The sequence below is a fragment of the Platichthys flesus genome, chromosome 21 (assembly GCF_949316205.1).
Source record: "Platichthys flesus chromosome 21, fPlaFle2.1, whole genome shotgun sequence".
Taxonomy (NCBI): Eukaryota; Metazoa; Chordata; class Actinopteri; order Pleuronectiformes; family Pleuronectidae; genus Platichthys; species Platichthys flesus.
Genome location: NC_084965.1, coordinates 3,842,093 through 3,863,111, shown reverse-complemented (window position 1 = coordinate 3,863,111; position 21,019 = coordinate 3,842,093). Strand labels below are relative to the sequence as shown.

Here is a 21,019-nt window from a genome sequence, read left to right as displayed (position 1 = left end):
AGCAGCAGCTGATCCTCCGACATGACGATTATTAACAGGGTGAGTGATGCTGCCGTCAGTGAACCAGCCCGAGGTCCCAGTAGCCCTCTGTGTGTCAGTCGGCTCGGATGGAGTGCAGCCACAGACAGGGACAAAGGGAGGAATGAAAATGAAGGTGCCACAAAATCACATGGGACATCCATTCAGTTGAGTCTGAACCCTGGAAATGCATTGAGGGACATTTTTCTAACCAAGCCAGCCAACACACAGAATCTCACAAAGTCACACACACAGCCAGACACACACACACACGCACATTTCCAATATTTAAATTATGCATAAAGCTGAAAAAAGCCTTTCCTGCAATGACTTTACTAAACCCACACCCCACTGGTGATATTAGCAAACACAGGCAATTGGAAAAAAAAGGCTTCTCGAGTATAATTTGTATTTTGACTTATTAGATATAATCCTTGCACCTCAAGCTCTAGATTTTGTAAATGTAACCCATTTATTGTAATGAGCATTAAATCCCCTTACGTGAGCACACTCCATTTATTTTTGATTAAAATATCCTGCATGACTTCTGCAGACTCCTTGACAAATATTAATTAAAGAATACAAATCCTGCCATTGCTATAATAACTGAAAGTAATTCATTCCATACTTATAAAGGTGTGTGTGTGTCTGTGTGTGTGTGTTTGTGTGTGTGTGTGTGTGTGTGTGTTGCCAGAGGGTCCTGTCCTTTACTGCTGCAAAAAATGAAGTGGGTCTCAGCTGTGTGGGGTGATGACCACAAGATATCGCACAAAAAGCAGAAAGATGAAGATATATTTTGTGGAACATTCTTTTTGAAACGATCACATCCCTCCACAGAGGAGGTCTTGACACGTCTCCCTGATAGAGGTCATGCTCGTCCATCTGCGATCACAAGATGAAGCCGTCTTTCTCATATCAATCACAATAAGAATCAGTATTTTTGTTGCACACAGCTGATAAATAATGTACCAGCAAAATATCGATCAATGCATCTCAAGAGGAAACGTGTGGATGTGTAGAAAGGCCCCAGAGCCGACATGTTTTGAGCTCTGCCTCTGATTGGCTCTTTACGGCCAAAGGCGATTTGTGGTCCCTCCGCTATGCCGAGCCGATGGGGATATCATACCAGGCAATGGGGCTTGACTTCATATTTTATTTAATTTGTGAAACTAGCAACAGAAAATACATTGAGGTAATTTTAGAGTAGAATCTGACGACTCAGCACTCTCGACCTTCCAAGGAGCATGTGAAGCTTGAATCATCTCCCTTGTTTACAGCCACATGTGGAGTGAGACATAAATTATTTATTCACCTGTTGCAGCGTGCGTTGAAAGTTAAAAGACGATTTTGAAGGCGAATTACTTTGTTATCATGCGTGTTATTGTTTATTAAAGAGTGTGGGGTTGGATTACGTGGATTAACGCCCGCTATGGTTTAATTGCGTCATTTTCTTTGCCATGTTTTGCTCTGCCCACGTGTTGGAATCTCTGTATCTGTTTACAATTCGATTCTGAAGTCAGGGCTCTGCAGCAACCGGAATCAGCTCATTGACAGAGAGTTAGGTCACGAACACCCCCAGGCATCGATAATTAGGCTCTGACATGTCCGGCAAGACAACACGCTGACTGTCAGGTTAGGTTTACGGGCACAGAGAGCAATGTGTGACGACACTGTTGACATATATCACACCGAATGAGGTAAATAACAAAAAGAAAAAGAGGAGAAAAGAAAACAGTGCGTTGCAATTTGTTGCCAGAGCAGCTTAACAGGCGCTGATGGCTAAGTGAACGAAGAGGTAAACACAATCAGTGATAAAGCTGCTCGATTTAGCTCCAGGCAAAGTTTGATCACTGTTATTGGACACCCAGTGTATTCTTCAGAGACTGTAAAGCGTTTTACGTTGCGCCTCCCAGAGGCTTGGATGTGATCTGGAAAGTAAATTAAATTAAACAGTGCTTAAGGTGGAAACAGTGCACCAACCACAGTTATGATGAATGAATGGTGACAGTTGTCTCCAGCGCTGTGTGCTACTTGAACTTGCTCTGAATTGTGTCTGACAACTGCAGTCAGACGTTAATGCATCAATAACACATTATTACTTTCCTGTCTGGCACAATCAGCAATAACCCACATTTCTCAGGTGTGTTAATTTAACGAATGAGAGACAGAGATCTAGAGATGTTTTTTTTACAGGAACGTAAAGAAAACTCTTCAGATTCTGGACCTGAGACATTAAATTAGCACAAATAAATAAAAAGAATCAGGTTTAAATACAGGAGTCATCAGGAAGTGTGTTAAAGGAAACGTGAGCACACTGACAGCCACATTCACCCTGTTATTTGGTTGTTTGTTGTAAATCGTTTTGTGGATTCTTGCAGTTTGAGGTCCATGAACAAGCACTGACGCCAAAGACTGTAAATTAAGATGGACGACATGACAGCAACCACAGTGTGCACACTGTGCGTGGTAGCATCGCTAGTTCCGGTAGCCAACATTTAAGCTAAAATATGGTGTAAATTACATCGTTTCGCGTCGAGTTTGATTGTCTGGGCTGACACTTGCTACACCCCCCCCCCCCCCCCCCCCCCCCCCCCCCATCTGCATATTGGTTAGTAGATTATTAGTTCATCTACAGTGTTTCAGTGAACTATCCCTTTATTTACAAACGTTATTATTTTCAGCACCATGGGCAGAACCTTATTCTTTTTAAGCACTAATGATTTTTTTTTCAGCACCATGGACAGTTCCTCATCATATATGATAGTAATAATGTTATTGTTTTCAGCAACATGGACAGATCCTTATCATACAGTATATAATAGTGGTAATGTTATTGTTTTCAGCACCATGGACAGATCCTTATCATACAGTATATAACAGTGGTAATGTTATTGTTTTCAGCACCATGGACAGAGCTCCCTTCATCTTTAAGGATGGACAGTTCCTCCTGTTCCTCTGGAGGATGATGTTTTATTTTTGTTTTTTTTCTCACAGAGCAGATATTGACCAGCTCCTCCTGTTCTCTTCTCCTCTTCCATCCCCTGGTTCCTCCTGTTTTCTCCTCCTCTTCCATTCCCTGGTTCATCCTGCTCTCTCCTCCTCTCCCATCCCCTGGTTCATCCTGTTCTCTCCTCCTCTTCCATCCCCTGGTTCCTCCTGCTCTCTCCTCCTCTTCCATCTCCTGGTTCCTCCTGTTCTCTCCTCCTCTTCCATCCCCTGGTTCCTCCTGCTCTCTCCTCCTCTTCCATTCCCCTGGTTCCTCCTGCTCTCTCCTCCTCTTCCATTCCCCTGGTTACTCCTGCTCTCTCCTCCTCTTCCATCCCCTGGTTCCTCCTTATCTCTCCTCCTCTTCCATCCCCTGGTTCCTCCTCTAAGCACAGACACGCGCGTGTGCATCGGACCTCCTCATTCCTCCAGTGAACGGAGTGGAACGGGGAAGCAGGATGTGTGGACGCTCTTGTGACGCTGACACCGACTGAGCTCTGCATCTTTAAAACAGAAAAAAAAAGAAAACAGGACAGAAGCCCCCGAACAGAACGAGGCAGCTCAGTCAGAACCGCGGGACGAGCAGGAACTACCTCTTATTGACTTGTGGAGCGAGCCGAGCCGTGAGGAGAGAACTCACCCGCGCATCAGCTGCTGCTCACCGGCCTCTTATTGCTGGAAGCCGCGGCTCAATCAGTCACATGACACAACCGGAGCCAGAGACCTAGAGAAACAGCCACAGCGTCTGAGCCTCGCTCCGCCATTCTCTCTTTTGAGCCATATCACATTTTTATCGCCACATTTTACTCCCCGCTCGGTGAGTACCTTTCCAATGGCTTTTTTTTTGTAAGCATTTTTTTGTCTTTTTAATTGCCCTCCCCGTTTTTTTTTGTTTTTCCTCCTTTTGCTGGTGTTTGAATTTGAGCAGTGACATGGTGGTTTTCAGCGGTTTTTGATTCTCAAGTTTTTAGCATGTTATTCTGATCCGGTGCCAGGAGGGTGCACGGGGGCTTGATCGGTCTTCACGAGGCTTTTACTCGCTTGCAGTTTTGTTTCGAGGGTCGAAACCAAGCAGGTTTTGTCAGTATTGAGATTTTTCAACATTTATTGGTGGGTTTTGAAACATTTTTATTTTTTCTCTTTGATTTTTTTCTTTATATATATCTATTTTTTTGTTTCTGTCGACTTCTGCTGTTGCTATGCTTTGGTTTGCATTTTGCAGTGTTGTTCGTTGCCTTCCAGTTTTGTGATTTTGTGAGATTTTGATGTGTCGGTGCATCTCCCCGGTCAAACCCTTCATTTTACTTTTCTCTGTGGGAGAATCCGGTCCTTTTTAAAAAACGTTTTAACCTGATACTTTTCTTGCAGCCAAGCTCACAGGTTTGTTTTTGTGCTTCTCTTTATTTTTTTCCTCCTTATACTTTTGCTGGTGGCAGTGTCAAGTATTTTTGGATGTGGTCGTTTTTTTTATGACTATGATGCTGGGTGGACGAGGGGAGTTTTGATTCTTGTGGGAGTTCATAGGTTTTTGTTTTTATGTGTCCACGAGGATGAACAGACATTTTCCCTTTTGCAGGTAGGCTTGAGTGATAAAGTGACACGTTTCTGTATTTGACAATAAAGACTAAGGTGACAGAAATATGCACCTGTGGCTGACGTGTTATTTTGTGAGGCTGCCTGAATGTAGGATTCCTTTATCACCTGATCATGTGATCGATCTGTGCGGAAAAAAACAATCCCTAAATCTAATTATCGATCAAGAACAAGGGTTGGAAAATCCCACACAGGTCGTTTGCTCACAATGTTCCCTTTGTGTGTTGAGTTCAACAATCTGAGCAGCTGAGGAATGAATGTAAGCAGCTGCATTCAGGTTCCCTCGGAAGGATGCACTCTAACGACTTTAATGACTCCTACAGATAAAGTATCCAGGGCTCCATCCATATATCGACGTGCACAGGCAGGAATAACTATTTATATTGCTGCTGCAGTGAAGTGTTTCTCTAAGCTGCAGTAGCACGGTGGGTGGAAACAATCAGGATGATAACCACAGTTTGTGTCACGCGTGTGCAAAGTTTCCCCCTAAACTTAAGTGCCCTCCTCATTGCTTCCATAAATACTCACAGATCAGTTCAATCGGATGCTGCAGGACATGATTATCGAGCTACTGACGGGACTCGAAGAGGTCTTAGGAGGGTATTAATCCTCCGCGAAGCAGGTTTAACTTCAGATTATTGGTGCAGGATATGCAAACATGGTGAAATAGAGATCATGCAGTCAAAGCTTGAAACCCTTCACAGTAGTTTTCCTGTTCTGTGTCTTATAGGCTCTAAAGGTGCTGTGTGTCGTTTCTGTTTACGAATCACTGCCACGCTGCTGAGTCCATAGTCAAACCATTCAGAAATCCATATGTTTCTATATCATTCTTGAGCTTCATCAAGATTAATATTGGCTTTATTCCCCTCATTCTGATCCATATGTATCCTGTTTAACAGAACACAGCTTTTTGTCAGTGTAATACTTCCGGCCTATAAAGTATTGGAGACCGGACCATTAGGTCTCAGCACAGGCTGTAAAGTCCCGGTGTCATTAAACAAGCTGCTGTGGAAGATCAGAATCAGAGCAGTTTTTTATGCACCGAGATGGAATAGAACTACAAACGTACCTTTTTAACTGAAGGGAAACTAATTAGCACAATTGAGGTGATGAGTCCTTATCATGTCTCGAGAAGCTGTTGCCAGGCATCGATTCTCCCGTCTCCTGTGAGATGCACGCAGGCCGTAAAGCAGACGTATAGACGAGGAGCCACACTGGAGGTTTGAATGGTTTCTTAAGTTGGAAGACAATTTAGAAACAATGCGTGGAAAGTGCCTCTTTAGAGTCGGGGGTTTATCTGCGGTCGCATGGAGACGAAGCAAAGCACTGGTGTGAGTCTGAAGAGGGATGGGACCTGAGAGTTTGGTTGTCAAGCAAATACTCAGGGTTTTCTCACTTTTTGTGCCTGATTAGATTTTATGGCTGAGCGATAATTCCCCAAAATACCAATATCAATATCGATAATTAAATTGATAAATGACAGGGTATTATCTCTGAAGATTAGAGACTTGTTTTCTCTCCTGAGTGAAGGATGATAGAACATTTAAACCAATTAGGGTTGAAATTGGTTGAACTTTTCTCATATTGCTATTGAGGGAAATTATATTGTTATTGCCCCAAATGATTTAGATCAGTTTGGCTTTTCAAAATAAAACTCATAGAATGTATATAAACATCACGTGTCCACTTCTTTCATATCGACTGATGAACCTGAAATATTCTGAATTACAAACTCTGACATCTTGAGGGACGGAGCCGAAGCACTGAGGTCCCACAGATATCTGTGCTTGACAAATCACATGTCAGAATCAGCTGTCAATCATTATGTGTCATAGCATAAAATTATATAGATTATAATAGATTATAACCAAATTTAGCAGAACTGTGATAAGAACTACACCTAGAATGTCAGAAAACATATTTAAGAAAATGTTTAGTTTGGTCCAATCTGCTAACATGGACATGACTTTCATGCTAAAGGCCTCGGAGTGATTCCATCTACTTCCTCTTTTTTGTTTCACTTCTGCAGAACGAATCACAAACATCTGCCTCCTTCAATCAAACTGAGCCTTTTACAATAGCTCCTTTTTTTTGAATCCGTGTAAATCGTAATCACACATTTTAATCAAACATTCCACATCTTGCTTTTCGATCCTCGAGTCGCTCCATCACAACACAGCGACGTGTCTTCACACCCCCGGGTTAAGAGGTGTCTCTGCCACAGCTCCAGCTCGTGGACACGTCTCCTGCTGAGCATCATGATAGCTTCTATTACGTCCTGCGGTGTTGTGTCTCCCCTCCAGGCAGGTTCCCTGTTATCTGGGCCGAGCCAGACCCGCACAGGAGACACACAATAGCTCACGTGTGGCTTTACCTCCGCCACCATGAATAAAACATCACACCAGAACAAGTTGTACACGCTAATGCATGTGCTAAATAATCGGGTGTGTGCATCTGCATGTGTGCACTTCTGAATGTGTGTGCAACTGTGTTTACATTCGGTTCATCCGCTCCTCAGCAACAACAGCTTCAGCCTGACTGAGCTGGAGAAATGGAAACATAATTAATATGCTGTGTTTTGCATCTTTCATACACGTGATGTGTCTTCACTCTGGGATGTTGTGTTCATCACATATCAAGGACATGTGTTAACCCACAGATACGTGCAATGACGCACTGAGGCTTGTGTTAGAAAGGTTTTCTCTCAGTCCAGCTTTAGTCAAACATGTTAGGTCAGAATGGGAAATATTAAGAGGAAGCATGAATAGACCAAACCCCAACTTCAAGGTGATGTGTAATGTCCCTGTGCAGCTTCACACCTCAGTCAAAATGTTGGAAATTCAAAATAAATATACAATAGTGACATAAGAATAGTGCATATAAAACAAGATAAGAACAAATAATCGTGCAAAATAACAGTGAAATGTTGAATTCTTGCTTTGGAGTAATTTAATCTTGCACAATATGTGTGTGTATGTGTGTGTGTGTGTGTGTGTGTACAATTTGTTGGATTACAGAGTGTTGTTGAAGTATTTATTCATGAAAATACACATTCTAATTTATTAAAGAAGCAGTACCTCTGGGTTCATTTGTAAACATGTAAAACACATTTAAAGCCAATTATAAATAAGTAGCCCCCCCTCCCCCCCCACAACTCCCTGTAACAGATAAAACAGCTTCTACCTTGTCTCATTCTCCTGAAAAGTGTTAAGTACTTTACTTTCCCTTTCTGAGCTGCTCATTTGACAAGTTAGTGGATCTAACACGTCATATTCTGGGCAATTAAACCCGTATCTGAAGTGTAGAGTCGGGCTAAATGACTTTCTGTCTATTATGGGAGTGTTTGAGTTATAGTGCATCAGCCTTCTGCACTGACACGCTGAGACCTCGGCGTATTATTAGACTTTCACACCAACTCTGGCTTCGGTTACGTTTCATTAACATTTGGTCTTGACTGCATCATTCTTTTTTGACGGGACAAAAAGCTAATGACGGCAGAGAGAAGTTCTAAATCTGTGACTTTCTGGTAGAGGAAACTAATTTCCGTCTATTTGACCTTTGAGTAAATATAGAACACAAGTCAGAGATTGAGAGTTGGTGTGTTTGCTTGTGTTTGTGTAAAGGAGAAACTCAGTGCTTTATCAGTGGAGCCTAAACAAAGGATCAATTAGGGCAGGAAATTGCTTCAGTTTCTCCTTCAGGAGCAAACAAACTCACAGAGGAATTACTGTTTCCTCTTCTCGAGGAAATAAGGTTAACGCTGATAAGGAGGAATGTAAACCTGCTGAGGAAGATACATCAGAGATGTTCCCACATGTGACTTTTACACTGATTAAATAGAACTGTTTCTCAAAGGAGGAAAGTCTAATTTATGCAAGTATTGATCCAGAAAACCGGTTTCAGCCCCAGTTCATCAAACAGACATAATTTCTTCTTCATAAACTACTTCCTGTTCTCAGACGATGCTTATTTTTCATTCTCAACAGGTACTCATCCCAAACAGCTAGAGGAAATAAAAAAATGCATAATAAACGAAAGCTCTGGGTCTCAGGAGGTTATGGAAACATTAAATTGTGCATAAGATTCCTCAGCGGAGCATGAAAGGTCGAGACATTTGTCACACACGTGAATCACACTTGTCCATCTTGGAAGCCTGAGCAGAATTCTGAATGCATCATTAATATCTGCCAGCTGAAGCTTTTTCAGTTTTGCATGTAGCTGCATCATAAGTGTGCTGTTTAAAATAGCGTAGTCTCTAAAAAGTGCAACTTCATCTCTACAATTAGACAAATGTGTTTACATCAGGGACGCTGCACAGATTCGTCATGAGATCAAATAATTCAGAATCTGTTGTTATGATGACACACAGATTCATCTCAGTGGCTCCCGGTGAATAGATCTGTTGTTTTCTGTGGAGTTCTCTGCAGCGGCCTCACCTCCCTGCACCCGACGTCCTCTTATCAAACTGTAATTTGTAGAAAAATAATGAGTCTCAGTGTGAGAAGCTTGTTTCATCAAACTTTTGGGCACATTAATAGTGTTTCTCATCCGTCTGCAGAGAGTCATCGTCAAAGTTGTTACCCTCAGGCAGGAAAATGGAAGCATTCAAGACGACTGCTGGTTTTCCTGTGTCCCCTTAGAAAATAATGGAATGTCTCTGCGTATACATTTATATTTAAATGTAGAGTTATGGAAATGTGGGTGATATGTTTTGGCAGGAAGCAACAATGTGGCTGAAACATTATGAACGTTATACAAGCTCACACAATGATTCATAACAATGACAGAGAGCGGCAGCCGGAGGATGAAAGAGACAAATCACAATTTCAGAGTTTTTGACCTTGGCAGAGCGATTTGTGAAGTTTGTCTTTCCTTCCTGACTTGTGAGAATAAAACATCACCACAGTCGCCTGATCCTCGGCAGCAACAGAATCATTTGTGAAGCAGAATTTAAAGTTAACTTCTGTCGTCCTCATTGTGCTAATCGTTCAGAACCGAGGCTCATTTCAGTCTCACAACTCCTGTCGGACATGTTTACTACAGCAGCAGAAGTTTGGCGTCAATGCTCTTATAAGAGTATGGGGATTATTAATGTCTGTTGGAGGCTACAGGTGCATGCTGGGTAGTGGAGGGGATCAGTGGAACGGAAGTGATACCGACACCTGCAGAGTCAGCTTAAATAGGGCGAAGGTGTAATGAACAAAATGAACGTACAGACAGAAATAACGTAGCAGAAATCTGAGTGAAACCATTTTAAAAGGCAGATGATCAAGGATTCAGAAAAGAACATAATTTCCTTCCCTCACGTACATCAGGGTGAAAAAGTCATCCTCCTCTCTCTGAGACATAAACAAACAAAACCAAGCAGTAAAGCACGAAGCAGAGCATCAACAAACAAAGACTATAAAATACTAAACGGATCGTTAAAACATAATTGATACCGAAGAGAAAACATGAAAATAACAGAGCAGGTCTCACAGGTCAGTTTGTCGAGTTTAAGATTCTGATTGTTCTTGAATGGAGATTATTGCCAGAAAGTGACCTACGGGACGAATTTAATTCAACATTAAAATGCAAAGTGAGCACGACTGGAAATTTAGAAGTGACCAGGGTATGACGATAATAGGTGTGTGAACAGCGGGCATGGGAAACATCTAATTGGGGAGATCATTTCATTTGCTGCTTGATAATTCCGGACGGGCGGTTAGTGCAGGGCCCTCTGAGTGTGACTGGGTCTGTGTCTCCTCATGGACAAACCTTTAACTTACCAACAGACAAACAGAGACTTGAGTCTGTGATTCTCAGGAAGATGTGTGACCCTGTTCTGAGAGGCTGTGTGAAGGTCACAGGGTCCAGGAACAAACCCAGAGAACAGAGGCCAAGGAGCAGCGTGAGGTTTTCCAGAGCAGGTGGCCGACGCCTCCAGATGCTGCAGAGAAGCAGCGAGGCGGATAATGTCCCGCCTACATTACCTCAGGGACGCCGATTACAGTGGAGCGTCCTCATCTGGGTCAGCTCCTGGCGGGATCTGCAGGGATCAGCTGTTCTCACTGTCGTCCTGCTGTCTATCACCTGCTCGGGACCAGTGTGGATGCTGGGACACCGACACATCCACCGTCTCCACAGACAGAGAAACTCTACTGTATGGGGACAGACACATTTACAGGAGAATCGATAACCTAGATATTGTTCTGGCCTCCTGGAAGACGCAGTTTTAAGTGTGTGTAAATGTTTGTTAAAGAGATATAGAGACAAAAATAAGACGAGGAGGTTTGAAGAAGAGGAGGAAGAGGAGGATGCCCCTTTGTGTTGGTTGCCACCCACTGGTCCGAGCAGAGGAGAGAGAGCAGGGAGAGAAACATGTGCATATAGAAAGATGCAAAATGACAATACAGAGACAGGAGAGAGATACAGAGGCTGAATTTTGTTCGATAGAAAGGACACAACAAACACAGTGGGTTGCCATCCGCCACTACACAGAAACGAAGACGAAGGAGAAGCTATCGAACATCAAGGGTAGTAAGAGGTTCAGTGCTGAATAGGGATGAAGAGGAGGAAGTAGGACAGTGGAACACACAGTGGATGGAGGTAATGCACCTTGACATCAGTTGCGATAGACGAAGAGGAAGAAGACAGACAGATGCAAAGAGACAGAAACTGACGAGTGGAAGAAGCAGAGACTACAGTGGAGACGCACAATGATTTGAGAGATATAACATGACAAGGACATAGATGTATTTACCGACTGTATCATTTGTACATTGAGTCTCTGTCATTCGAGGCCACTTGCTTCTATGTGCACTTGAGGGGCCCAGCACATAATGTTCACATTGGACGTGCACTTCCTGCAGCTGCTCTTCAGGACACAAGTGAAGTTCCAGCTTCTCTTTGTTTGCAGGATTCCACCCGACAACAAACCTCGTTCACTTACAGGATTCGGTCGGCTCCAAATTGCATTAGGATGTTTTTAAAGTGCTTTATTCTGATGAACCCGGTGTACTTACATTAAAGACTTGCTGCTGCTTAGATTTAATAAAGGGAAATTAAAGTGGCTCTGGAAAGAATTCAAATCCCTTTTCCCCCCTTATCCTGGTATTAATTTAATTTAAAACGGATAGAAGATGTTTTTGCTGATTAATTTTTTTATAAAACGCAACGAAAAACTGATATTAAAAACCGCTAATACTAAAATACAAGAAATCAAATCTCTTATCAATAAGCATGCCCTGGAACTTCAATTTGAGCTCAGTTGCATCCACTTTTTTAAAAGTTTAAAAAAAAGGGGGGGGGGCTGCAGATTCACAGGAAGAGAATACAGTGTGAATGTGTGTACTCAGTAAAGAAGACAAGGTGTGTGTGTGTGTGTGTGTGTGTGTGTGTGTGTGTGTGTGTGTGCATGTGTGTTTATATATATATTGCAGCCTGAATGGATATTTCAAGAGATGTGACCCGACGCTGAGAGAAAAGTGAGATATTTCAACGCGGAGGCATCTTGACTCACACACTCACGAGGATCACGACCTCAATTTTCCGTGTCTGTCACGAAGGAAAGCACAGGTGCACTCGAGTAGAGAGGGCTAGCTAGCCGGCTAGCGATTGAGTCTGTGTACCCCCGAGGGCGAGAACAATTCGCCGAGCAAACCTTTTATGTTTCTCCTCAACAAACGCTTCACTCGGGGAGCGGGGGGGGGGGGGGGGGGGGGCTGTAGGTTTATGGAGAGAATGTTTTCCACTGCACACTCGAACCCTGATTGAGCCTGACAGGGAATCCTTAACTGACTGCAGCATATGGACGGACTTGAGGCTCTTTTTTTATTTTTCGAAATGCGGTTGTTTCATTCTGTGAGACTCCACCAGGTTAAAGTAACACACGGAACTTCTTCTACTACGCTCTACAGCATCGCTCGGCTCGTGTGATGGAAAGCGAGAGCAGCCGAGATGAAATAATCCCGGTTGTGTGCGTGTGCAGGATTGCATTCGTGCCGGATTGAGATTAAAAGTCCGACTGGTTACACTCAGGCTACACAGACCCTCTGAGCGAAATGTGAGTTTGGGAAAAAAAGAAGACAAAAACATCTGTCTCGCTAAAAGGTGCTGGTACTCACCAGCGTGCTCGTGGGTAAAAATAGAAGCTCCATCATTTAATTCCCCACTTAGCCTCAAAAAGCAGTCGCCTCCTGAAACATTAATAGCTTGTTGACATCTTGCACAGAGCCACGGTCTATCAGGTGGCAGCGTGTAAATAAGGCTTCGTTCCTCATATTGATTTTTCCTTTTCCCTTCAGGTTTTGACATCAGAGGAAATCAAAGAGCTCGTTGTCGTTTGTTCTCGTGGATAACGGCGGCTGTCAAAGCCTTTATTTCTGTTTCCATCCATCTCCTCCAATACACATCATGAGCGTCGTCACCGAGCACAGACACGAATCTGGATTCTGACTTTTTTATTGAAGAATCAAACAAAAAAGCTTTAGGTTCTAATGAAGCTCCTGTAAACATCAAGACTGTTGATTTAATTATTTATTCCCCTTGAGGTTAAAGCAACGCTATGCAACTTCTTTACCTTTAAACAGCATCTTGAGTTTGATGGCTCAGTGACTTCAGTGAATATGGAGAATGTTTCCTCTTTCATTCCCTTCCACTCAGAGTCACACCTTCAACTGTCACAATCAGGTCCAGCAAGTTGAAGAGCAAATCTGAACCGGAGATCATTCAGGTCTCACCTTCTTTTTCTCATAAGCACGTTATCGACATTGCTCCGAGTCGAAAACGAAACACTTCCTGTTCTGCTTTGTTCCGCTCGCTCCAGATCCAACTCAGCACTTCAGTTCAGCTCAGAGGTTTTCCAGTGAAAATCCTATGAACCAAGTGAACTGTACAGAAAAACATCAAGTGGAGCAGCTGGTTTCATGTTGGAATTTGAGATGAGTCAAAAAGCCAAAATAAACGTCACATGAGCTTTTTAGGTATTTGTCTTATCTTTGATAACAACAGTCCTAAACAGTTATGGGCAGATAAATAGAAGATTTGTTTTTATTTTCTTTGCGACAGGGGAAGTAACCGCATAGAAAATCCATTTCTGTCAGATTCTGACGAGTCGGCGGATGTCAGTGAATGTTTCTGTCAGACGTAGATGCTGGAGCCACGTGAGGCTCTGTCCTGCAGCTCGAGTCCCTGCATCGTTCACATGACGTGGACGCACCAGGACATCTGCCTGACTTCCTGCTGTCCTCTTAAAGACACCTGTCAGGGGCAGCATCGGGGAACATAAACATAATTAAAGGATCAGGCAAACGCATTACATATGTAAACGGCATTAATTGCAGACATGGGTTTGAAATATTCATTCAAATTAGTCACATCAGTTAGGCAGGGATCTCCGAGCGTAATCATTCAACTAATTAGGTCAGTCGCTGCAAGTTCAAACAATCGGAAAAGCAATTTCAGTTTCCAATTAAAGTTTCATTGAGAGAAGGAAACTAACAGGAGGAGAAAAATGTGTGAAGATGCAACAAAGGTCCCCAAACCACGAGGAGCAGGACGGGGGAGAATTCATCGTAAAACTGAACCTTCAGCTGCCAGTATGCATCACACTTTATGAGTGTGTGTGTGTGTTTTGTGTGTAGGGGTGTGTGTGTGTGTGTGTGTGGGCCTGTGTGTTGAGCTGCAGTGCGTAAATATTTTCCAGGAATCTCAAGAACAGAACTCCGGGCTGCAGAGTTGCACAGGGTCAGTCACTTTGCCTCCTACCAAACACACAGGAGCAGAAGCCTGAGAACACATAACCTTTATTTTACTTTATTTTATTCATTGTGATGAAAGTTTGAGCAAATTCTGAAGCGAGACAATAAACAGGATTGACATGAGAAAAGGATAGACAGAAAAAAGATTACTGAAGTTTATTCTGGATGAAAAAAATCAGATTGTCGGAGCTGGTTATAGGATTTTAGACTTTGAAAATTGAAATTGAAATGAAAATACTTCAGCTTTTAATGCTAAAGAGCCAAATAATGCAATTCTGAGCAGCTTAAAGGCAACAAATATGTCATCACAACACAACTTATCATCGACTGTCTGCAAAATTACTCAAAAATACTGATTTCCCTGAAGATTCCTGGAGGGTTTGGGCTTAACAGAAAGAAGAAACCTTAACAGTTTAGAGCGGATCCTGTTTTTCAGCATGTTCATACCAGGAGATAATGTACTAATCTTTCTGGGGGAAACAATTAGGCATATGTAAAGTAGTAATATCTATGCAAAGATGACATTTAGCTCGGATCCAGATGGAATCATGATATTCAACACATGCAATATGGAGATACATCATAAAATGGCCTTCGTGGAGGTTCAGGGTTTTCAAAAGCCTTAACATATATATGAATAAACACATGTACATTATTGTTACTACTTACATACAACTTTAAATGTTTATATACTACTTAATAGTGCTAAATATGGGGGACTAAGCATATATACATACATGTTATAGTATATAGTATGTAACGCTAAAGTAAGCAACATGGTGTTTGGTCCCCCCCATCGCTCCGTCCTCACAGATCCCAGCAGAAGCCTTCAGAGACGTTTGGTCCTTTGCTTCATTAATTACATTCCGCCGCCTCGTCTTTTCTGTCTTTTTGTCTTTATATATTTCCTCGGTGGTAGGACCCCCTCTATACCCTGAGCAATAAAAACCCAGAGCTGAGCTTATTCTATCTTCTATTCAAGGAGGACTAAATAATCACTTTATCGCCGATGACAGATTAAATCCAGAGTGTTTCACTGCCGTGGATACGATGAATCCATCAGAGGAAGCTAAACAGGAACATATGGGAGCTGCTTGTGCTGAGCTGAAGTAATTAATCAAGTTGTTTCAATACAAATGTTTACAGCAGAAAAAACTAAGTTAGCTCTCGGAGAAATGTTGTATTGTTGCCTCCAGGCTTTACTCCTCACTTTACTTTAGTTTTTTTCCTTTTGTCTGTTGTATCACAGCGTCACCAGCTGTGTCTGCAGACGGGCAAAGCAGCAACCAGTTAAACTCCTTTCTACACAACTACACAACTAACTGCACACAGCGCGTCTCTCCCTCTCGCTCCCTGGGCTCAGCCGTCTCATCCGGGCTGACTCCCTCTTTCTTTTGTGGCCTCGCTTTGATTCTGACACACAGATCCAGTGGCACAAAGAGGCAAGGGGAGGTGCTGCAGGAGGTGTTGGGAGAGGTTGGAAGTGGCCGGAGACGCCATTAAAGCTCGGCACAGCGACAGGCCTCAGCAGCAGGGGATGAACTGTGAAGGTGACGCCGCTGCGTTTCACAAATTGCCCGGATCGGTGGGAGTCTGTCGTGCCTCTACAGTCTGTCTTGACTCATCTACGCACATTCGAGCACAGGGATGTGCGTTAAACATCCACGCGTCCGAGCAGTAACCACCGAACAGCTGCGGTGCTTCAGCCGGTGCATTAACCGGTCTTGTTATTTACTGCTGTTGTGATAATGAGACGCAGTGTGGGCACAACAGTGTGGAGAAGGAAACGCCCCACGCATACTTCAAAAACAAAATAAGAAAGAAAGATTATATAATGTAAATTTCCCCCTGACACTCCTCCCCCACACATGAGACATGGGGAGGTGAGTCTTTCTCAGGCCGGGCTCCTCCACCAGCGGCCCCAGTGTCGGAGGGTTGTTCCCATAGTACTGGGCAGAGGCCTCAGATGTAGTCCCTGAGATCTGATGGAGCCTCCCAATGCTCCCACTACCATGGGGATCACATTGCATTTCACCTCCCACATCTGTTCCAGCTGCCATTGGTACTTCTCAATCTTCTCATGATCCCAATTTCCTGATGTCACCGTCCACCGGGATCTACCAACCATACTGCATGTCAGTAAGAACATTATTAAAAAGACGTCCCACTCAGAGAAGTTTACATTTCTAATTCTTTGCAGAAAATAGTTTAGGAGCAAATGTGAAGTAATTATCCATCTTTAGTCTTTAATTAGCTTCAGGCTTTTAAAGACGTACAATTAGGCCTTAACAAACGGCAGATAGCTGCGGAGACATCGACAGGGTCCAGCTGGCCCGCTCCCCCGATAGCAGTTGCCATAGCAACCGAGGACGTACCAGCAGACCCCCCCCCCCCCACGCACACACTCACACACACACACACACACACACCCACTCACACTCATGAAGATATAATAATCTCCGGGGGGAACAGTAAACAGACATAAGGCTGGTTCAGGGGCACAAGGTGCAGGACGTTTCAGAATATACAACTCGATTCATGTTACACTGATTATAAAGTTTTATCTCTTATAGTCTTGACTTTGAACTCGACCGTGGAGGGAAAAATAAATGTCTAAAAAACCAAACATGATCGCTTCTTCTCTGTAACTCAACCTGTGAACCAGCTCCTCTGCTCGTCCTCCGCTCATCTCACAGACCTCAGGAGAGACCGACACCTTGTTTCTCCAGCGAACCGAGTCCTGACGTGAGGTGGAAATTCAAAAACCTTCTCCAGCTGTGCCGAGTCTCATGAGGCAAATCAGCACATTAGAAGCAACAGCAAAACTCCCGTGTAAGTTCTGAGGACGGCTCTGCGTGGCCGTGTTTTGCTTTCAAGTCGCGTCTCCTGCTTGGATCTTCGCCAGTGTCACAGTAATGTGTTGGGATGTGTCATCGTCTCATCCAGGCAGCGCTTTTTTTCAGACGGAGCCGCTGAGGGCTGCCTCTTTGTGCCGGATTCACACACACACACACACACACACACACACACAGACACACACACACACATTATAAAGGAGACTGTTTATTTTTAGACGCCCCCGCGGCTGATTTTAGTTTGAGTGATTTAATAAGTGCCCAGGAAATTTGGAGCCTTTGGAAACTTTTTCTTTTCTGGGTTTGAGACATCACCCCCGCAAAGGTCAGCGGCACTGAGTGGAGTGGGAGGAGAACTTAACCTTTCCCCGGTTGACTGACGCAGAGACAGAAGTGGCTTGATTGCAGCCATTGTGTACTCGTTTTGTTTGAGGATAATTACACTGTTGTTTGCTGCATAAATATTTCATGAGCTCCGAACATGGCTTTAGAGAGACTGGGAGACTTTAACTGTGCTGAGGCGGAAAATGACCACGAAATAAGCGAGAGGTGAGGCTGCCACGGGTTCCACACAATATTAATGACTTCTTCTGGTGTGTGGCCTTTTGCCCTGAGTTGCCACCGTGTTGTTAACTTCCTGCAGGTGTTTCTGTCTTTGTTACACGGAGAAAAGTTAGTTTTCTCTTAAAGCTCGATACGGTTGCACTGGTTTATAAACTAACTTTTTTTCAAGCACGCGTTTAATAATTTGTAATTGCCGCCTGTTATAACCAAATAAAATCCATATTTGTAGAAGTCATTTGAATGTTATTGTCACTTTATTTATTTTATTCCATGCCACATCATCACATCGTTCTGTGTAAACTCTTCCTCTGACCAAAACGCCATAAAAAAATGCCACAGTTATATCTCTACCATCACGCTGAGCTCAGAGATCTCAGCTTCCTATAGCATCCAGGAAATATAAGGAACACAATTACAGTGATTCTCCACCATATAAGTGCACAGTAACTACAGTGATTTCAGAGGCTTCCACAGAACTCCAGTGAACGTCTGAAGCAGGAGAAGGAAAGTGAAAGGAGATGTCACATTAAAGAATAAATTAGAAGGAACTGAAAGCACCATTTTGATCTCAAACCATTGCATTAGATGAAACGAGTATTTTATAAAAAATATCAAAATTGTTCTTTAATCTATATTGCAACCGTTAAAACCCATTGGAAAGGGATGCAGCATCATTTCTATCGTACCCTGCATCTGTGCTTCCACGGCATTATCACATCTTCCCAAAACATCTCCATACATATCGGATGTGAACACGGGACAGTGCCGAGCTGCAGAACGGCTGCAGCAGCAGCAGCAGCATCAGTTTCTGCTTCCTCTGTGTTGTTCAAAGAGAATTCTCTACGCCAGCAAGTAAAGATCTGCGCCTGCTATATCCACTGCATAGTAAACATGACCCAGCAGCACCAAGCAGCGCACTCCAGCACTCATATTGATTACGGGCAGAGGGATACAGAGTGTGTAGCATCTGCAGAAACAGTTGGGATTTGATGAACATACCCCACCGCAGGACATTAGCGGGTAACTTCAGATGAATATTAAGATTCTCTCCCTCCTCTGATGCATTGTACAGTTCTATGGAGATATTTCTTCACAGCCCCCCCCCCCTTCCCCCCGTGAAGAAGGGATTTTAATGCAAACCATTAAAAAGCCGTCAAAACACAGAAGCTCCAAAATAGCACTTGTTAAGAAAACACGGTTTAGAGCCAAATTAGCAGAGACATGTGGGATGGGGGGGTGGGGGGGGGGGGTGTAGTATGGTGATGACTCTTCAGGGCAAAGACATCCATATGCTTCATGTGTAATCAGTGTTATCTTAAATAGTCTCAATGACTTAGTCGATTATCTTCATAAATTCGAGTCAATGTTGTGGTTTGTGGTTTGAATGTGGAAATTAAAACACAGGTTGATTTTCAGTATTTACTGGAGATTAAAATTTAAAATTACTTTCTGGATGGTGTCCATTATGGTTTTGCTGCAAATAAGTCACATTTGAACCATGATTTTCACGTTACTGATTACATCTATGCATATATTTATAATAACACGTAAAAAAATTCTATGTAATAACACAATATCTCAAATTATATCTTTTTTTAAAACATGGATTATTCTAAAATGTTTGGTTCCTATGAAAAAGTGAGATCAGCTCTCTGTTGAGGTATTCACGGTAAATTGTGTTTTCGCTCTTTAAGATGCATTACAAATATCAGGTCACTTACACACAGCCTAACTCACACATCCATGAGCTCCTACATGTGTGAGAATGGCATGAATATTAAGCATGTTCATGAGTCCACCAGTGACCCAGTCCATTCGGCCTCTTTCTAGTCATACACAGGGCAGCATGTTCTCCAGGAATGTAGATGAACCTCTTCATCTGCCCGTAGTGATTTATTGATTTAAAGATGAACACGTGTCGGCTAAAATCTGCTCACAGGGAACCTCCACGTCCTCGGATAACCCACACATGCAGAATCCAGCAGCTCACGATTGGATTACAGCACAATTTAAACCTTACGTAATGAGACTAAAGAAAGAGCTTAAAACAAAGACACATGCAGATTCAACAAAAGGAGAAAAGAGAAAGGATAGGATCCAAAGTCAGGAGAATACAAAATTATAAATTATCAGAAGGCTGAAATCACTCCTCCCTAATTAATGCCCCTAATTGGTTGAATTTTTCTGATTACCAGAATAAAAGAGGAGTCTGGTATGTATGTATTACAATTGTCAAAAGTACAGGACCCAGGGACAGGCTCAATGTGAAGCTATTCAAAGTTCAGTACTCAACTATCAGTCTAAAAGAAATCTCAGCACAAACTGAGAAAAACTAGTTTAATTCTACATTTAAATGTGATCATTTAACATGTTTTGAAATATTAACACTAAGTGTAAAATAATCTTTTGATCTTGACTGTGGGATTTTCCACCTGCCGACCTTATAGTTGTCTCACATAATTCAAATGAGTGTAGAAAGCATTCTTTTTCCTTTTCTGATGAACTCACTATAAAGTTCTCCATACAGAGGTCTCTATATAGTGACTTAGGAGTTAGTTAATGAGTTGTTGAGAGTTTCCAAATAAACCAGGAAACAATACAACATGCACAACAACAAACTGCATACGGCAACTTAACTCAAGCTGAGGTTTGACAGTTTGCAAATCAATCCGGACTCATTTAAAACGACAAGAGAGTGAACACGATAACACTAGTGCAGGAGAAACAACACAACGACCTGACGCTGCCCCACGGTGCACTGCGTGTCCTCCTCGAGGCTGAATGTGTTGCTGCAACAATAATCTGCAGCTTACAACTCTAACAACTGCCACAAAATCAATACGTTGGCATGTTTCGAGCTCGCCTGGCGGCCTGTAGAGTGCCCGACGTGCCCCGGAGAAGTGACATCACGTGGAGGAGGTGCTGAAAGCGAGCGGGCCCTCCAACGCATCGTCATGCACCAGGTCGGAGGTCACGACCTCCTCTGAGATAGATACAGAGGAGTGTGAGATAAATAACAGGATCATTGACTTGATCGTCTAAATTAAAGAACCCTCTGGCTTGTTTCTTTCTTGCGTGCTTTACTCCATCCACTGGGAAAAGCAATTAAATGTACAAAAAAGATTGAACAACAACATATCAGTGAGCCTCCAAGATGATTTCTGTGTTGAGAGAATGAGAAAGAGAAGGAGACACGAGGGAAGAGAGGGAAGAGAAGGAGGGGGGAGCTTCACATGCAACTTTCTTACAGGGTCATGGTTCAGC

At 43.0% G+C, this 21,019-nt stretch overlaps 1 protein-coding gene across 5 annotated transcripts in view; it reads left to right on the top strand.

Annotated features, from left to right (window-relative positions):
• The first annotated feature begins 3,370 nt into the window (after nucleotides 1-3,370).
• The window catches only part of LOC133933093 (RNA-binding Raly-like protein), a 74,326-nt gene continuing 56,677 nt past the window's right edge, over nucleotides 3,371-21,019 (top strand). For 2 of the 5 annotated variants that reach the window (XR_009912019.1, XM_062380053.1), the window contains exon 1: nucleotides 3,373-4,579. The gene's annotated coding sequence lies outside the window, so the exon portion shown is untranslated. Of the gene's footprint in view, nucleotides 4,580-21,019 lie in introns of all 5 variants that reach the window. The other 3 variants (XM_062380052.1, XM_062380051.1, XM_062380050.1) reach the window with 3 other exon arrangements.